This window comes from Numida meleagris, chromosome 2 (assembly GCF_002078875.1).
Source record: "Numida meleagris isolate 19003 breed g44 Domestic line chromosome 2, NumMel1.0, whole genome shotgun sequence".
Taxonomy (NCBI): Eukaryota; Metazoa; Chordata; class Aves; order Galliformes; family Numididae; genus Numida; species Numida meleagris.
In genome coordinates, this window is record NC_034410.1 from 82416892 (window position 1) to 82438107 (window position 21216).

At 39.8% G+C, this 21216-nt stretch overlaps 1 long non-coding RNA gene across 1 annotated transcript; it reads right to left on the bottom strand.

Annotated features, from left to right (window-relative positions):
- LOC110394906 lies at window positions 286-19439 on the bottom strand. Its single transcript, XR_002436019.1, has 2 exons — window positions 19325-19439; window positions 286-985 (listed from the first exon to the last, which is right to left on the bottom strand). It is a non-coding gene; the product is annotated as an uncharacterized LOC110394906 (long non-coding RNA).

Consider the following 21216-nt stretch of genomic DNA (forward strand, 5'->3'; position numbering starts at 1 on the left):
AGGGAAGTCTTGATGCCCAGTGGGCAGCTTTTTTCTCTGGCAAACCAAACAGTACAGAGGAGCCATACCCAGGAAAAAGGCCTGCAGCCCTTCTGACCATCTTCCTCCTTCCACAAAGGGCATCTTTCAGCCCACCCAACAGCATCCCCACCACCACAATGGCCACCACAGAGGCTTCCTAATGCCACAGTAGTCACCACTGCCCTATCCTTTGTTCTGGGCCCTAAAAACCCCCCGTGTCTGGCCCACCAATCACTGAGCTTCCAGAGCTCTGATGATTGCCAGCCATGGGTGGAAAGAAGAGGACCTGGAGCAACTGCTGCACACTTTTACATGGGAAAAGAGAGAACAGGTTCTCACAATCAATGAGGCAAGAAAGGCCCACAAAAAAGTAGGAAGAGTGCCTGTGCAATGACCTGCACAACAACCACTACTGTGGAGCCCATGGAGGTGGATCCACCCACAGCACAGTTGGCCCGGAACAACACCATCATGCCAGGGCTCCCTTCAGTGCATTCACAGCAGTGGCACTGAAGGTCCAGGTGCCCACTACCATACTGTATGTGCAGCCTCCATACAAGGGTGGGTGGGCTGAGGGAATTCCTTTGGTCAGCATTAAGGAAAGAAGGCCTAGGGGTGGGCCTTACTGCTGACTACAGATGCCTACTGGGAAGGTGTAGAGAAGATGAAGTCTGAGTCTTCTCACAAGTGTTCCTTGGCAGAATGATGAAAGACTATCCCCACAAGGGTGCTCAGACAGAAGAGGTGTCCAGAGTGGTTGCATAGTCTTTGTCCTGGAAGGTATTTGATGCTCTCAGATTTCACCTTGTACTTCACTTGCCTCACTGATCTTTCGGCAGATGTTTTCTAGTCTTCCCAGATTATGAGGGGAGGGTCATCAGCTGCTTAGTTTTTGGATCCTCTTTGTGTTGTAGATGCGTGCAGTGGTTTCCATTTTCTAGAGCTCAGGAACTTTCCTCATGGCCTGTTAAAGATGACAGACAGCAGCCCTCACAATGAATTCCACCAACTCCCTTGGCACCCTCGAGTGCAACACCCTCTCATTCCTCAGACTTAACTGTATCTTCTACTCCTGTAGGCAGTGCTTCATCCCACAGTACATTTGGTACTGGGAGGCTTGAGGACACACTCTACACTTAGAAACTGAAGGAAAGCATTATTTCACACTTTTCAGGTCTGTTGTTTTTTATTTTGTTTTCCCTCCTGGTAACTCTCACCACCTGATGTGCGCTTCTGGCTTTTTGCCTCCCTTCCAACTTGGACAAATAGATTTCTTTTCAAAGTAGAAGAAAGTATTTCATCTCCCAGGTTACAGCAGGCGACTCTTGGCTTCATTTCACCTCTTACAAACTGCTGTAATGTCACAATAGCTGCATCTTTTTATTTTTTTTCCCCTCCCAATTCAGGATATTTACAGAGTATTTTTCCCTTGGACATACACACAGCAACTTTATCAACTCATGATTAAATTCTGTTGTCTTTTTTCATAACAAAAATGTAGGTTTTGAAGGAAACAAAGAATAATTTCATTCCAAGTTCTCCAGTATTTCTGACCTGACAAACCAGGTCTGTTTCTGACCAAACAGAAAGAACTGCTACCTTAAATAATTATTTGTATTATTAATACTCTAGGACATTAAAATTGTTTTCTCACCTAGTATAACATAGAAAAATGTTGGTTTTTTTTTTTTTTTTTTTTTTTTTTTTATCTCCCGTGTGCATTTCACCGCTGCTAGCTTTGGTGTTCAGAAAAGAGAGAGGTCACTCTCCTCCTAGTTTGCATCCCTATTTCCTTTAGTATGATACAATCCACAATCTTATCTCTACTAACTGCTTCCTGAGTTGTAATAGTCAAAAGCATTTCAAATCTGGATCACATTTTCTAGCTGTACTCTTCCTTCAAATGAAGCCTGGCATCACATGCAACAAATTTTTCAGCCACACACTCATAATACACGTAAAGTGCAGAATACGAACAGATCAAGCTGGGATTAATGAGGTGAACAATTTGTTTTTCATTTGAGATGAGACTGACTTTCAGTGAAGTACCTGTATGTTCTTGCAACCAGAAAAGCTTTGTGGCTCCATGCTGTTCAAGAATTAACATATTAATTCTGCATCAGTTGTTTCATCGGCCTTTTCTTTTTGAGAAACTGAGTATATTGCAGGAAAAGTGTGGTTCAATATCTACTGCCTTGTCAAATACTCCACAACAGTAGCCTTACTAGAGTTGTTCAACAGCAGTATTGTCTGAACATATGCAGCAGAAGAAAGGTCGTGCTTCTTCCTCAAAACTAGATAAAGAACTTAGTGCTGATGACCATACATTATTTGACGTCAAGATTTTCTCCCAAATAACATACATTTCCAAAAAGCAGCAAAGGTAGACTGGTTTTTCAAAACCAAAGAAAATGCTAAAACCCTAAAGTGAGTCGGCACACAAAGATTATTTTGGAGTTATGATTATGCACAGTAAAGGCCCAGTGTATATTTTCTACTTCTGATGAAACAATTTATCTGTCTTTGAACTTCAAGGAAATGTTCTCATATCTGATTTAAAAAAATGAAAGAAAACCACAATTTAGAACCCATGACTAAAGAGAACCAGTTATCTTGAGATTAGATCCAAAATCTGATTTTATTCTCATAATCGTGACAAGGGGAAATATTCCTGGCCAATAATAGAAAGAAAAGCAATCATAATTCTGTAAGATGTGCTTTATCCTTCATACTTTACACATGTAGTTCAGGGTGGGTTTACAAAGAGTTAACATCATTCGTTGGAAATATCGTATAAATTAATTTTTTTAAAAAAACAAGCAGGTAAGGAAGATACACTGCCGAGGAACAGAAAATCAATCTCCTTTTACTTTTGTTGTCCCAGGACACTGATTCTTGAGAAAAAAATGGTTTTGGTGAGGAAGTTGGCTTCTTTGTTAATTGTATGGCCAATAATAAAATATGTACACAGAGTTTTAACTGAGACACTATAGATTCAAAAGTTTATTGCAAAACTGGTGACTGCCACCATGAGTAGATGTCTACTTACAGAGTCTTAATTTGGTGAACTGCAGTCCTAAAATCCCTTGCTCAACTGACACCCAAGACTGTAGGTATATAAGAATTCTGCAAGCTGTAATAATACTGAATGAAAGTTATTCCTGCACATCCATAAAAAAGTATCACAAAAACTTCAAATAGATGAAACATATTGGACTCCCATTCACGTCTCAACACAAAAAAGAAATGGCATTCTTTTACTTAAATCCTTGAGGGCTCAGACTCAGCACAGCTCTCAGAGCTCACTGGATATTCCTCAACAATGTTCATATCTCACCATACCACTCGTTTTTTGAGAGAGAGTTTACAGGACAAGTAAGGTGTGAAACACTGCCACCGAACCAGAGCATTAATGGTTACGAAAAAATCAGCCTAGAAAATGGGATTCACGGGTTCAAATCCTTAATTTTTTGTGCAAGGTATTCCTCAGACAGAATGTAGTTAATTATTATCCTTTTCATTGATGAGTTCAAAGGAAAAAAGTACATTTAGCAGTATCCAAAAATAGAACACATTTTAAAATGGTACCTTGAACTGTGTGAAATTCAAGTCTGGAAGGAGTATTATTAGCAGTTTTAAGAGCAAAACATTACAGATCAATACAACCCAACTCTATTATTTTTTAGATTGCGAAAGTAGTCTTTGTTACAATATTAATCTTAGTACAGCATCCATCAATATATTTATGCTCTTCAGACTTCAAATGAAAACATGAAAACTACTGTGTGACCCCAGATAATCAAGAAAAGAAACTACATCTTTTCTTCACTATGGCAGCAAACTGTTCCCTCTCATAAATGAAAAGTATAGTATACATGCTACTCTCCATGGAATGTTTATAACTCCTGTCCTCTAGACCACAGATGAACTTTGACCATAAAGCTCATTTAATTTATACTTATGCATTTATATGAGGACACTTCTGTCATTTCCAGCTGGCAGTTCTTAATCACTGGAACACTGACATTTCCACACTCCCTGTGGTATCTATCGCTGCACAAAAACAAGGAAAAGCAGTTTAAGATACTTTAGTTTCATTTTGAAGCATAAAAAAAGATATTTAGAAGATACAGCTACAGCAAAGGCGGCAATTTCTACTCCTAGGCTTTCACCTGTCACAAACTTACTCATATCAGGCTTTCATTCCTGGGACTTCGGCCCAAGAAAAGTATGTACATCAGTTTATTTCTTACAGTACTTTGTATGACATATCTACAAAATTCTGTAGAAAAGACAGCTAGCTGCAGCTTCTGAAATTGCAAAAATCACTTTTATTTCAGTCCCTCTTCAACTTGCAATCCCAAACCTCTGCAATACAGATACCTGTTTGGAAAGTCCACTAATAAAGCATAGGCAAGAGGGGATGAAATCAGCTTCCTTAAATTACAGACAACCTAGCACCACATAAAAACTGAAATACCTGCCTGTCTTCAACAAATAAAATAGCATCTCCTCTTTTTAAACATGCATTTTTATTTTTATTTTTTTTACAAGAAGAAGGTTGAGAGAACCAAGTACAAACTCTTTCTTCCTGGAAAGGAATTTAGATTTGACTTAGATTTGTGTACTGTTACAGAATAGACTTTCCAATGTTTCACACAAATCACTTCATTCTGAAGGGTAAAAAATAAAAAAGGAAAAAATAAATCTACATGAGAACTTCAGTTTCATCCTAAAAGAAGGGCCATGTCTGAGCTAATTTGAGCCACAAGACTATGTCCAAGTATCCCTTACATTTTACCACTAGTTTATGCAAAAAAACCAAGCATTTAGAAACAATTCACTGACTTTTAAAAGCCCCACATAAACTTCTGTAGTATGTCTGCTTCTTAATGGTTGCTCTTTTATTTCATCTGTTCCAGAGATACAGAGAGAATAACCCATCTTAAAACTTTCTCCAGCATATGCCAGTGTAGGAGCATCAGAAATCACATTTAGTTGTATGTTAACAGGCAATAAAGGGAGAAAACTTGAGCCCTCAAAAGTGTCTCAACGAAATTCTGCAGACTCTGTAGCACTGCATCACTTCATTGAATGTTATTTTCCAAGAGCATAAGCTAAGAATTTCTTAATTGCATGCCACGTTTCAGACTGAGCACTCAGATTGATTCCATCTCCCCCTTTTAACCTGCCAGTGGGATATGTGTGAGATGCATGTGGCAAAGGTTCTGAAGCAACACCCAGAATATGGAAACTAGCAATTATTTTCCATTTTGTCAAACTGTACAACCAGGTGTTTATGACTTTTGTCTCAGGTCTTGAGAAGTTCGATGGTTTTAAGTCTCATCTTCTAGACAGCAGCATCAGGTGAGAACAATAGCTTTCATTCAAAAATAAAACAGTACTTTTTTACATCTTATGCTAGTGTAGAATTTGCACCAAAGCTGGAAGAGGAGAGGAAGATTCCAAGCTGCTTAGTATTTCATGACTGTAAACAACATGTTTTTTTGTGCAGGATAATTGTGACTGACTGACCAGCACCAACACAACCGGGCAAACTTTTGCTGAAGACCAAAAAAATAAGAAAGTCACAAAGAAATTCAATTCAGTCATATTCTTCATTGTCTTGTGAAAATATCAGTCTTGAAGATATACACTAAAATTAAGTCTTGTCTCCATAAGAGCATTCTCTCCGTAACAGAAAAGAACCTGAAGGAAAGAAAGCCAGACTGATTCCCTGTCAAGTCCATGGAAGAGGCCAGTACCACAGTAATCAGTGAAGCACTGAAGTTCTGAGCTCTTCAGCTTTGTGATTCTCTGTTCCTGGTCTATCTCCAGTCACAGCCATGACATTAACAGCCTCTCAGGACATTAGCTGGAATGTTCAGCAAGAGGCATGGGCTGAGATTCTTTAATATTGCCTGGTCATGAGAAGCCTGACATTGAAGACAGCATGGATTCCGGTTTGAATTTTATCTTTGTTACTAGAATGCATGATAGAGTTTCATGACAAGACAGATAACTGCTAGAATACAGGTAAGCAAGCAGCCAGCACTTAACATAATAAATATAGACTGATGTAGAAGTACTCATTTATATTTTTCCTGGGTAAGATGAAAAATAATCCCAACTACGAATTTCACATTGCAAGCATTATTCCATCCATCCCACAGAGAATGAATAAGAAGTCTGGCTGGAAAACACAGGTGTGCAAACACTCTTATCCTCACAACATGGATAAATGACTCTCTACATAGGCACCTATTTAGTGCTTAATAATACAATAATCAATTTTTGTTGCATTTCCACAGGACAGATAGGAAATACAAACCAAGAAATTAAAGAACTGTTTCAATTTTTCATTCTTGCACCAAAATTTTTTTAAATCTCATCTTCAAATTAAAAGTCTGCACTGCTAGCGATGGCAGAAATGACTGAAAACATATCCCATCCTTTTCAGCTGCTCCCTGTCATCTATACCAGATTCTCACCACGACTGCTCAGCCAACAGAAAGAATCATCAGAGTTATTTGTTCTCTGCTATAAGTAAGTAAAACCTGCCAGCTTGATGCTGGCTGGGCTCAAAGACAGATCTTCAGTGGCACAGCATGCTGCAACATCTGCAAACTCACGTAGTGGGCTACTGTTCACCACCCACCCTACATTCATGTAAGACTGCTCCCTGTAAGCTTCTGCCACAGCCTCCTGCTTGCGTAACCTTTTCCAAAGAGTGCTAGGTCCTTGAAACTCTCCAAGAAACATCTACATCCCTCAGGCAAGCCATCCTGAGGAATATTTGCCATCCGCAGTCTCCTGATGGCTGAATCTGTCTCTGCTGTTTGTCAGGAGACGCGAGTAACAGGATAAATGCATGCTGTCCTGAACGTATTTCCTGGCAAAAACATTAGCTAATTAATAACATGCATAGAAAACAAGATCTTGTTCAGAATATGGTATTTATAAATTATTCTGTGCACGCTAACAAATTAGTAAATTAAGTCATCTAGTGATCAGAGCCAGGAACTAAGATCAGAGACTGCTGAATACTGATCTAATCAGCAATTCAGCTGCTACACAGGAGTTTAAACTACACAATTTATTGCACCTTGGCAGGATTCATCATACTCATCCATGAAAAAGGATGCATCGCCTGCTTTGCAAACATCCTGCATGTTTAAGCAGTGAGATCAAGTCCTGAGATCAAGAGCACCTAAGCACCGAGCTCTGCTCCTAGATCCAGTTCAGCACATTTTCTCCCTTAAGCATAAGCAAGAGATGTTTTGCAAGATTTAACTTTTTGCATGGATTTAACTTTCCTGCACATCTCCATCCTAGAAGAACGCTCTGTATTTTCCATATGCTATTCTTTAGTAAGGCCATTCAAATGAAACAAAACAAGTTTTTCAAGTAAATGGATAACAGTTCTACACCAGACAGGCAATAGCATAAATTCTAGATTATATTATCTAAAGTTTGCTTTCAGGTCTCAACAAAAACAAGCAACAACAAAAATCTTGGAAATATTTCCTCCTGACCGCACAGTGAGGTGGTACCACTGCAGAAGCAAGCTTGTCTGACCACCAGAAACTGTAAGCAGCCCAAAATGAGCATGTTGCAGCTGGCTGTCATGTCACGTCACGTACCTGAGAGCAAGAGAAATGGAAAAGATAGCAGGGCACTGCAGCTGAGAAGAGGTGGTGATAGAGAGGTGATGAATAATAATTAGCATGACGGCACAGATGTTGCAGGTGGCTTGTGGTTTCACTTGGATATCTATCATTTACATGGAAAATAAGGACGCATATGGCTGGCGTATGGAAAGGACAAAGATGTATAGGAAATTTGACCATTTTTCTGGCCCTTCCCCGACAGCCACCCATGCACATTGCTGCCTAGGTCATTCCAGATTTTCTTAAAGAAAACTGCATGCCATGGGGATGGCAGTGTCACACTGCTGCCTGTAAGCCTAGTAAGCTCTCTGTATGCTGGAGATACTAATGTTCCCGCAGCTAACTGAGGAAAGCTGGATTTCACAGCTAGGATATGGCCTGAAGACAACATTTCTCTCTTACAAGGTCACAGGAACCAGCCCTACTGGATTTGTGTAATATCCACCTCCCATATGGAAGGATTAAGCCAAAGCTGTCCAAGAGGAAAAAGTGGAGGGGGTATGGTGACAATGCAACTAATACAAGACCTTGTAAGTGTTGCTGTTTACACCTTTCTTTACTTGTTCAGTTACCAGCGTCTGCAGGGAAAATTCACGCTACTTATCTTCATACATCTAACTTACAAGGCTGAGCAATGAATCTAGACTTTTTGGTCAAGGAAACGGCATTCAGATCAGAATTGTTCATTTTTGCTTGCAATCACAACTGACGAGTATAATAAGAAAAAAAAAGGGGGCGTCAGGGGGGGACAACTTATCATTATGAAGCTTTAAACTTTCATTCCAATACCTATTTTTTTTTTCTACATCATCTCTGGCTCCTAGTCCTGAACTCACCACCTTCCTTAAGTCTCCCTGTTCATCCTCTTTCTGCCTTTCACTTCAATCAGCTCATTCATTTTTGGTTTATGTTGTCTTCCCGTGCATCTTAAGCTTATCTTCCTGTGTGCACAGGTGAGATCTATGACCTGAAAGAATCTTTGCGAGGGACAGAGAGGAACATTCTAAGGATGGGGAATGCCCCTTGTAGCAGAGGCAGTGCTGTCAGTCATGAACTGCCTTCAGGTTAACAGCACAAGTGGTACAGAGGACTACACAGAATACTTTGGTTCCACTGACTGTATGGCTCCTACTTTGAGCATCAAAGCAGAATGACTCAAGACATATTGAAGCTTAGAATTTTTTTGTGTGTGTTTAATACTCACCTGAAGGAAGGGAGCATTATCTGCTTTTGCTGAGGTACAAATCGCTACTGCAACCATATCTATGCAGCTGGGGCCTTGCAATGTATCCCATGATTTTGGCCCTGTAGTTGTCTATATCAAAAGCCCACCAACAATGACAGGTGCATAAGAAAATGTTGGATGCATAGCTCTTGTCTTAAAAGCCATGCATTTTCAAGGTGAACAGCTGCACCTGGGAAGTGTTCCTGTTTCAGACATACCAAGCGTGACCAGTATCCTCTCTGAAATCAATGTCAAACTAATCTCTAATTCTTGGGGTACATGTGATGCATTCAAGATTGGGTCAATACACTAGGTAGCAGGCACATATCACATGGAACAATCTCCACCTCACATTCTTTAGACTTTAGCCTGTAAACACCGTCACAGTTGCTCTGGGGAATGGCATATCCACCTCTGCTCTGCTGACCATGGGGTGGTCTGCCAGGTCACTGCACAGGGAATTCCACCTCCACTTACTGCTGTTATCTTATCATCCCCAGGGAAAACTGTGGCAACTTCACGACTACCTGGAACAGAAAGGGTAATCAGCAGCCAGCATGATTAAGAGGAGTTGTGTTCCTGTTTTTCCAGTCCAGAATTCATGGAGTTGAAGATGCCTGGGATGCAGTCGTGCTGTTCTACATCTGTCTAGTTCAGTTTTATGATGGAAAATTGACATGGAAAGAAAGATTTCCCTGAAGGAGACACCATATATAAAGCACTTCATCTTCTCTTTGTTATGCCTGGCACAGTTAAATGCCAACATCATCTAACAGCACAGCCTACTATTTATCTTGAGCTGACCTTGTTCTCCACAGATCACATTTCTGAGACGTGAGGAGTAAAAAGTACATTGAGACAGCTGATGAGGAATGATGGGACAATTCCATCCTCAAAAAAGACCCCAACAAATAATCAGAGTTTTTCCTGTGCTGCTTGTTGTCCAGGTTGTGACCTTTTGGCATCCAGAAACATGAAGATCTGACTGCCTACAGCTGTAACTGAACAGGTACAAACAACACCTCTGCTAATTAAGGTAGCAATTCCAAACTATTTCATTTGTTCTTATTACTGCAACTGACTTGCCTTTGATAGAGAAGAGGTAGAGTAACCAACTAGCCAGATTCTTAATCTTCCCTTCTTCGAATGTATGCAACAATGCCCAGTGGAAGCAGTCAGACTCCTTGGACCTGTACACATTTCCATAGTTGTGTTCTCAGGTGCACATCACCTTGCACTTCACAGAATCTGAAAGCACAGACTGCACACAAGACAAGGAGAAAGGCAGAATTACGGTGGGAATTTTCTCTTCCACAGGTACAACAGGTCACACAGGGCCTTTGGGCAGTCTAGGCCTATGAAAGGCATTTCTCAGCACACCCAGCTTTGTACCAGATCCAACCCCGGAACCCTTAATTCTGCTCAAAGGTGAACTGGCGTGCACCTTAAATTCATCCCACTCTTACAGTTTTCTTGGAGTTTCTGTGAATTCTGATGTAATCCAACACTGGGCTTATAAGCAAGCAGGAATTCATTATAACGGCCCTGCACAAAACCCACACTTACTATTTACCTCAGAAGTTAAATCTGTGGTTAAATTTTCAGTACCTATGAATATTGATAGCAGGCTATCAGTATGTTTTCAACCATATCTCTTAAGCAGCTTTTTATGCCACTTGTATTTTTCAAGGTGATTTTTCACCTGCAGAACCAGGTCAGAAGTATTCCTTGCATCCAGATAATCACTTCACAGTTACCAAATCTATCAGTGGCCAGACAATTCCTAAACTACTGGCACTTTTCAGGAAAAAGAAAAGGATGGGGGGAATAGTTTTTTATTTATTCAAATCAAATGTGCAGAGAATTTCATTTGATCAAATTAAACAACTGATGAAGAGTCCTAATATTGAAAAAGGAATAAGCAGGGAAACCAAAGGAAAACAATCTCTTTAATCAGTTTTGAAAGACTCATTTTGTCCCTTTCTATTTTCTCCTCTAAGTTCTAAATGTTAATGATTCTCTCACAGGGATCCCTGTCACCATTAGATTCATTACTGCTGGAGGGAGAATAGGAAGCAACGCTGGATAAAAGTCAGTACTATTTCAATGGCATTGTCACACATTTGCACAATGCAACAAATTTCCCTGAAAACTGCCCGTTACGAGATAATAAATTCTAGCGTAATTCTAATTAAAAGCAGGCAAATAGGAGTACAAAGTGAGAGAGGACTTGACCTCAGCATTCAGCTTGGTCAATAGTCACACTGGAATGAGAGAATGGGATCACACAAAATGTTGTAAATAAACAGCATTAGGAAGATGAACGTCTGTATTAGTAGGCTGTTGTAACACTTGGCCTTCTTCGAGGCTGAGAGCAAGTGCTTTGTGTGCAGCCACCTTGGTGTGAAGGCTAAGCCTGTTTATCAGCATAAACGTGGACTCTTCCACAACAACAACTGGCATTTCCACTTGGGTATTTTATTCAAAGGCCTATCTGAAAATTAGAATATTGTTTTAATACATCTCCCTCCCTAATCTCAAACTCACAAGCTAGCATAAGCCCCTTGGTTTCAGTGGTGTCTACGCCCCAGCACTGCAGTGCTTTATAGCATGTGAAGTGATATAAATGAGTGCCAGTATCTGTAGAAATATTTTGATGAACCCAAATTGACTCCAAAGTCAGAATCACAAGTTTGGCTCCCACTTATAGCCTGTCAGAAATGGGCTGACCTTCTGCTAGGATTCTGCCACTCTTTCCCTGCTCTGAGTTTCAGTTTGCAGCAAACTTTGCTTGAAGGCAATCCCATGGGGATGGTTCAGTTTGGAACAACAGAGGCATACCACAGATGTACAGAAAGTGGCAAGCTTCATCACATGCCCCAAAATATCCTAAACCATCAATATTTTCATTACTACTTACATAGATCTTCTTAAGTAACAGAAGAATGGCAAGTGAGAATTTCATGTATTTGCCAGTCCATTAGGACATGTCCATATCCTTCTAAAAAAATTTCCCCAACTAAAAACATAACTCCAGTTATCATCGTATTTTTACTTCACTCTGTTTGCTTCTTTTAGTTTTTCTCCTCAGTTTTTGGTTCATAATTTAAGATTAGATTAACTGTATCTATGCTCAATCATGTCAACTCTTTCCTTGGGAAACCAAGAAAAGCCGTTTTTAATTCAAAATTCCTGGTAGGGAAAGCTTTTGACTTCCCATTCAGTGATCTTGACTTAGAGAGTAAAAGCTTGATTAAACTTCTTAACATTACAAGGAACTCCATCTTACGCAGCCATCTTAGATCACTACGCCCCATTCTGAAACACCAACATCAGTTTGATATGTAGCCCTTTAAATTACCACAAAGTCTGTCATTGCCTTCAGTGAGGAGAACTTTAAATGTGCAAAACTGTGGTGCATACTCCTATTTTTCTCCCTGATAAGAGCAAGAACCCATTGATAAGAAACACTTAAGACTACATGTAACTGCGTATTATGCTATCGTTTACCAAGATATTCTCATCTAGCCTGGAAGAGGATGTGTTGGGAACAGCTCTTTTTCCACGTTATTCTACGTTTCCAGGGATATAAATAGAAAGTGCAATCATTTAAATCTAACTCAGCTAACATCAAGAGAAAGTCAAGCCATTCTCAAGTAAATAGCCCAGAATACATTTGAAATTTAATACTTGATAAAAGGATTAAAATGCAGCTCCAGCTATCCTGTGTTTTTCTGGGTTCCAATATCTCTTTTTCCACTTTCAATGTAAATAAATAAGTCTAATGACTCTGAAGTCACAGAAATGCATTTTAAACAGGAATTTGTCCAACGGCCATGTAACTTCTTGCTAAAAATGAGAGAATGTGCTGATGTTACAACAAAAAAGTAGCTAAAGTTTTGAAAATTACTTTCCCTATCTGAAAACTGGTTAGGATTAAGAATATTTCAACCACTGTTTATATTTGCTTAAATTAAGATAATTCATAAAGATGTAAAAAGATATTACATTGAGCCAATTTTGAAAGGTGCAGCACCTTTCTCAGCGTTGCATATGCCTCCATTTACTTGCTGACCTTCTGAACTCCTCACAATTTTTCTCAGGACCAAATTCAGACCCCCAGTGAAAAGATACAATAAGTGTTTCTCTCTGTACGGCTGTCTCACCTCAAAGACTATCAGCTGTCTGATACAGATCTTGGGAAAGTATTTTCCCATAATGGAGGAAATCTTTGCACATCATGAAATTTGAAGCACATTTGGGTAGAATATGATCACTTTCTACTTTATTTTCCCTCCAGACAGATAAGTTTGTCATGTGCTCTAGTCACGTCTACTGGTGTCAGCACACACTTCCTGACTAAGCCTTCTATCATCTAGCATAATCACTTAGACCTTCCCTGTTACACTCCATTTTCTCTTACATTCAGTGTTGTTCTCCTATCAATAGCAGGATCATTTTACGGCAAATATGAATGATTTTAACAATAATTTCTGTGGGACTTGCATTCACTCTCTCAATAGGTTTTCATTTCTAAAAATTAGAGATGATCTGATATTTAATAATAGGCTTGTTTTTCCTCAGTTAGACTTTTAAAACTAGAAATGCCCAATAGTGAAATATTATTTGGAATTTTCTTATGTTTGGAGCAGATTCAAGCAAAGTGTTTACACCAAGATGATTCACATCCAGAGAGTCAACTGCAGGAGTTACTGCATCCCCCTCTTGTTCAAGCAAAGCTCCATTCATGAATGCAGGAAACCCTGACTCAGTTTCTGTAGAGGATGATTCATGTAGGTGGATAGAGTTTTTTTTCTAATAAGGTCAATGCCAAAATACATATCACAGAATCATACAATAATTTAGTTTGGATGGGACCTAAGGAGATTTTTTAGTCCAATCTCCAGCTCAAAGCAGAGTCAGATAAGGCAAGTTAGAGCTCTATCCAAACAGGTCTTAGCAACTTCAAAGAGTGGAGACAGAGTAACCTGATCCACTGTTAAATTATCTGCACAATGAAATAGCATTTCCTCCCATCCATCTACATCCTCTGTTCCTTCGTTCTTTTCTCCCTGATGCACCATGCATCACTAAGAGGAGCCAGGCTCCATGTTCTCCGAAGCCCTTTTCTTCATGTTAAAACACCAGTTCCCCTGAGCCTCCGATCATCCTCTGCTGAGCTTGCTCTAGTTTGACAGTGTCTTGTTTGTATTTGAGGGCCCACAGTACACACCAATACTCCAGATGTGGACTAGCAAGGCTCAGCAAAGGGGAAATAACCCTTCTGATCAATCTACTGGCTGTGCTCCTGTTAATACAGTCCCAGAAGCTGTTGGCCTTCCTGGAATTTTTAAGGCTCACACTAGCCATTTCTCCAGCCTATCTTCTTCTGAATGGCAGTCCTACCATCAGTCACCTCAACTGCTCCCTGAATTTGGCATTACCTGCTAATGTCATGAAAGCACTCTGTTGCCTCTTCTAGGGTAGGCATTTGTAAGGATATTAAGAACGTTGACCTCTCAAATACAAGAGATTCTGGCTCTACAGGGAATCCCAATTGCACAAAATTATTTTTTGTGAAGTCAGCAATTCCTAAATAAGGGACTAAAATAAGCTGTAAATTTATTTGCTGAAAGAAGGTCCAGATCACTCAATTCTTGCACAGATTGGTAATTACATTACGTTTGGCAATGAAATACTTGATGCTAGCAGACTCAGCAATTACTGCTGGGTTAATAAACACACAAGGCACTGATCATTTTTTTCTGTTAGAGAACTGCTATTCACCTTTCCAGTCTTCAGCCAATCATAATGTGCTGGAACATACCATTCCTTTTCTCACAGATAACAAAGGGCTGATAACAAAAATTTTGTCCAATCTCATTTTCCTGTGGGAAACCTCTGCTGAGCTGAAAGTAATAAAATCTAAGTCCATACTGAGGATATAAAATCTCCTTATACCAGAACACGTAGAGTCTGTCATCTTTTGTCAAAAGAAGCAATTAGGGAAATGATGTAGTGAAGACTGCTTCAGAGATAAGGATGAAATAACCTCAGGAGATTCCATCTAGTATTAACACCTTTCCTTTTTGATTTTATGCTGCTACAGAAGTATTATATTTAACTAGTGGTACCTTACAATTTCTATCACTTTTCTCTTTTTGCTTTGTTAGTTCATAAAGCAACACACAAAACAGACATCAATATTTCATGCACAGAGCTCCTACTTACATCAACAAGAGTACACTCATCTAAGGTTAATCCACAAAAGGCACAGCCAACAAAGCTCCTGAACTCAAGTCATTGTACCTTTTCTGAAACAGAATAAGAAGTGCACTTGCCAGGCAAGTTATGGCTATGGTGAGTATTTTTTTTCTTCCCCAAGGATTTGTGTGCAACTAAAGGAGAACTCCACAGGTTACTAATTCAGAGCCTCAATGCCCTAACTCTTCCAGAGACTCTGGGAGATTTTGGTCACAGAATACACCTTGTGCCTCTCTTTCTTCTCCAGTCCTTTGTCTGTTTGGGCTGTAGATACTCTGTGACAGTCTCTTGTTACATGTGTAGGTCACATACAAATAACAGACCTTTTTATTGGCAGCCACTTTGTGAACCACATGGCCCTTGAAACACTATTCCTCCAGAGAAGCAAGATCTGCCACCGCTTCTGACATAATAATACACCAGCCCTCCTGAACTTCCAGTATTCATGAAAGTAAAGAAGTTGTCAAAGTACTTTTTGCTTCATCATTTCATCAGGTTACAGATTAGGGACAATATCAGGTGCGTCAGCCATGCTAACAGCAACAAAGCAAAAGTTTTAGGATCCTTTTCTCTCAAGACACAAGGAAGCAGCAGCAGTGGCATCTGCAAAGTATGGGCATAGCAGGGCACCTCCAATCCCTCCTCCTCTTTCCACGGGAATGAAACAAAACCAGCAGCCCTAACAGCACAATTCAGCAGCCTACCAGAGAAATTCCACTGAGCCACCTGCTTGGTATTACAATCACCTTAAACATCCCTTTTGCAAAATACTTACCAAACTGAGCCAAAACACTGTGGGTAGCACATTTCTAGCCAACTCTCCAGTCCCTCATCTGCACCCCTATCCCTCATAAAAAAAATCATAAAACAGTGCTGTAACAATCTAGGGCCTTTTCAAGTAGCCAACACAAGTAAACACAAATACAGAATCCTCATTTGAATTCAATGAATAACAAAGCAGGTTTTCAAATAAATGTTGCATGGCTGCAATTTTTGCCAGTCTAGCATTTTCTTTACATGATCCAAAAATCAGGGAAAGTTAATGTAAACAGACTGCCAAGGAGATGGTCAGCTTAGCATCACAGGCAGACATTATTGTACGAAGCCTGTCCACACTGCAGTAAAAATACAGAACCACGCAGTTTGCTTACTCCCACCTCAGATCAAGAGAGGTCATCAAGAAGATATTGCATTTGTATGCTGAAAGTCTGATCAACGGCATTCAGCTACTGGCAACACAAGGTGTTTGCTGTTTTCAGTGATGCACCCTAAAATATCAGAAAACATCACTAGGGAAATACTAGCTAAGAAAATGTAGAGAAATTGAGCAGTTTTGTCTCTTTAAGAAACGTTGTTCAAAAGATACACAAACAATGATCAGCATTGTCTACAAATCAAAATGTTTGTCATGACAGTATCTTAATCACCTATTAAGACTTTAGTCTGAAAAAAACTGCACCCTATTTTGCACCAGTTGCAATTCAAGTTACATGATGAGTTACATTTTCAGTAGCAAATCCTGTCAAGTCAGAAAGATGCAAAGATGAAGATCTAATGCAATAATGTGGGGTTAGGTAGATTTGCTAAAAACTTCTGTGCTTAAATGACAGAAACAAAACCGAAGTATGTGGGGAATATGAGAACAAAAGCAAGCGTATGAAAGGTTAGGAGACAGTAGAGATGCAGGCATAAGGATACAACTATGAGAATGGGCGGTAGTCATGGTTGAAGATACTGAATATGAAAAAGGTTTTATCAACATACATCTATCAGTCTGATATTCAGTATCAGATCTGCCTACCTTTACATTAGAAATTACTGGCATATGTATCTACATATTCATGCCTTTTGGTGATCTTGATCATTTTTACCTAGGTGCACTGATTTACTATATATGTGTACATATAGTAAATACATCCACAAATGTATGTAAAGATTCACATACTCTTGTGCAGGGTTAGAGATTATGCTCCATCAACTTAAAGCTTAAAAAAAAAAAACAACATTTAGGTGCCATGCCTTCAGAACATCTAGATATGCATACAGCGATGAAGTAGCCAAAAGTACAGGGACAAGGAGGCATTGCTGTTTGGTTCAGTCCTTCATGAACTGCTCACTAGTGAAGGAAATGCAATGTATCCATCTGATGCATCACAATGATGTATCAGCCCTCCTGTTCATGGCTTGGACAGGTGTACAGTTCTCAATGGCCAGTCTCAGAGTCACAATGAATTGAGTTAAACATAGTAGGTAGCTGGTCACTGGTGGTACTCTCTAGGGGTCAGTCTCAAGTCCAGTTTTATTTTTTAATCGATGATTTTGCCCAGAGAGGTTGTAGAGCCTCCCTCTATGGAAATATTCAAGACTCACCTGGATGCCTACCTGTGTGACCTCTTGTATAGTACTTGCTTTAGCAGGGGAGCTGGACTCAATGATCTCTTGAGGGCCCTTCCAACCCCTGCAAAACTGTGATTTATGTGTGACAATTGCATGCACGCACAGCAAGTCTGCAGACAATATTAAGTTGGGCAGGACTGTTGATCTGCTTGAAGGTAGAAAGCCTTCCAGAAGAATCTGAGTAGATTACATCAAGTGCAGTTACATGAAGTTCAGTAAGACTAAGCACTGGGTCTTGCACTGAGGTCATAACAACCCCCTGCAGTGTTATAGCCTTGGGGAAGAGCAGCTAGAAATTTGCTGGGGGGAAAAAAAAAAAAAAACAACACAAAAAAACCCCTTGAGATTGCCAGTCAACAGCTGGCAGTGTGCCCAGGTGGCCAAAGAGGCTAATGGCATCCTGGCCTGCATCAGAAATACCATGGCTAGCAGGACTAGGGAAGTGATTGTCCCTCTATACTCAGCCCCGGTGAGAGCGCAACCTGAATGTTGTGTTCAGTTTGGGTCCCTCACTACAAGCATAAAGAGTTGCTTGAGCATGTGTAGAGAAGAGCAAAGAAGCTGCTGAAGGGATTACAAGACAGCAGTTATGAGGAGCAGCTGAAGGCACTGAGATATTTTAGTACAGAGAAGAAGAGGCCAAGAGGAGATCCGTTTGCTCTCTACAACCACCTGAAAGGAGGCTGCAGGTCTCTTTTTCAGTTGGTATGTGATAGGACACTTGAGGCAACAGCTTCAAATTGCACTAGGGGAGATTTAGATTAGAAATCTGGAAGAATTTTCTTAATGGTTTGACTTTGAATAGCCTGCCCAGGGAGGTGGTAGAATCCCATCCCTGAAAATATTTCAGAGATGTAAGGACTTGGCACTAAGGTATATGGTTTAGCTGATGGGACTCAGTAAGACAGATTGATGTTTGGACTCAATGGATCTTGAAGGTCTTCTCCAACCCAGATGATTCTATAGCTTTTTTTAATTAATATTGGTGGACCCACACAAATGACATCCCAGTTGGTCATGGCCAGGTTTGAGTAATACTGCCACATGTTCTTCTCCAGCTGCTACAAACTATATTTTTATATAGAATGAGGTCGCTAGAGCCTGAGAAAGGCAAGATTGCAGAAGTATGCAGATACTGGTAGAATCCAGTAATAGAAAAAAATGAAGCTGGCTGGTCTGAAGCCCAACCTGCAGCTGGAGACAAGAAGCTCCATGGGATAGAACATGGCTGAAATCTCACACCAGCCACTACTGAAAAACAAGGAGGAGTGAGAATAGAACCATACGATTTTAGCAGACATAGCTGTGTTGGAAGGTGGCAATGCCTGCCACCTAGTGACTCTATGCCAAAGATCAATTGCAGGACTTTCCAGTATTGTAGGGATAAGGCTACAAGAGCTTATTTTAGAGTTCTACGTAGTGGGAAGCTACTGACATAGCTGCATGACCACTCTTCAGTCGCTGGCGAGAAGCAGGTATATGTATCTAGATATTCATATCTTTTGGTGATCCACAAAGTTAGCCCCAGTGACCAGCTCCCGTGTAGATGAAATGATTCTAATCCTCATGAAGTTGTTCTAAGAATGAAACAAAAATTGCTAAAATGCATATACTTGGGTCACTTAGAAAAAAGGGGTTATTCTACTTATGAAGAAGCAAAATTGCATCTGACAGTTTCTTGGTGATATTAGGCAAAGTATTCATAGGTAGGCCAATAGTCACATACAGAAGGAAAAATGGAACTCACCCAACTGGTGAAGGGGCTCTATGGCTATGCAGCACGCCCTCACAAGCAGCAGCCAACGTCCAACAGACACCCTCCTCTCAGTGGCTGGTCCTTATATGAGCCCAGGCTGGCTCCACTCTGGGTCCACCCCTTCTGGTCACATGGGAAACACAGGTACAAACAATTTGGCTGTGCTCCCCAGGCAAGCCGCCCCTTCACCAGTTCAAGGCACAACCTAACAGTTCCCCTAGAGGGGTCTAGCATCCCCTGTTCCATAACAAGTGCCTATCACATGACAAAGCCAGGTGAGAAATAAGGAACCTACTAGAAGATAAGAAACCGAGTCGTAACTTGTGTGTTTGTCTTCTTCCATGAAGAAGTATCATGATGATCAGACAAAACTGTGATGCTCACTGTAGAAACGTAAGATCTGGGGGCCTTGTGTACTGCCTGCCATTGTTCATTTCTCTGTCCTGGTGGAGAAAAATAACTACTTGCAGGAAAACAAAAAGGAACGTCTATTAAGTAGATAGCTGGCACTTACTAATGACTTTTTCCTCTGAGGGAAACAATAGTCAGAGGTCCCTGGCACTGCCTAAATATTGAAGCCAGGGGGACGGTAGCATTACATCAGGCAATTACATGTGTAGACAGACTTACGATAAGGATTCACCTGTGCAAATGTATCTTCACTTCTCAAAGATTCCTTGTGAATCTTCACGTGAGTACTTTTGTTACTGTTAACTGATCTTCTCTGATTACGTCAAGAAGGGATATTTCTGCTTCAAATATACAGCTATCTAAAAGCAGGAACTGGCAGTGTTCAGCTAGTGCTGAATCATCACAAGGTGTTTGTAGAATTCATCATCATTTAAAAAATACATAAAGATAGAATGAGGTTTTTTAATATTAAAATATCATTTTTTTTCTATTAGTTAATGCAGTTAACATATGTGTGCTGCACAGTAATTAATCTTCCTAGCAGTATCTTGATAGACCACATTTCTACTAGAGGGCTTTCCTTAGCACTACATAAAATGGAATTTTTGAAAGGTCAGTTGATGTTGCAGAAGCCCTAGCAGTAACTTATGCTTAGATTGTTAATACAATGGCATTTCTTAAACAACCCGTTAGAATTTAATTATATTACCTTATGCTACAGTAACCAGCATTAGCTCAGGTTAAAGCAAAAATAATTTAGTTTAAATCTTCCATGCAAGATACTACATAGCACAGTCTCTGTGAGTGATAATTTGCCAGGAACACTCAGGAATCCTATTAGATCTCTTTACTTGGAAGCCAGAACAGATACCAGAAACAGCAAAAATTACAAGCTTACTTCACTGATTCATAAGTGTAAAATACTGAAAAAACCATTGGCAGCGATGTTTGAATTTAACTAATAATATTCTGTCAAAATTAGCGATTTAGAAATAAGATACTCAAAACAATAATTTGAGAATCCTCATTTGCCAAATACATTCTATGCAAAAGATTTACATTTAAAATGATCATATGTGCAGTCATCACTGAGAATATTAACTAGTACTTTCTCTTTCATTCACACCATAAACAACTTTTTGGAAAGAAATTCTACAAATGAATCCAAGAAACTGAAGACTTCATTACTTTGGGGGCAGGCAGTCAAACCTTCTTTTAGTCATTAATATCTGGAAATGACTTGTCTCTCTTCAGTTATTTGACACTGCTTTTGAAAACTATAGCATCTGATACCGTGACAAAGATTTACAGAAGCAATGATATGAGGAGAGACTTAACATATAACAACATTATCATGATCCACTGCAAGTAATATGGCTAAACAAATCTAGTGATTGTTATTTACAAGTAGCTATATAGTGATGACACCAAGAATTTGACAGAGAATTCACCAGAAAGCCATGAAAACAGCA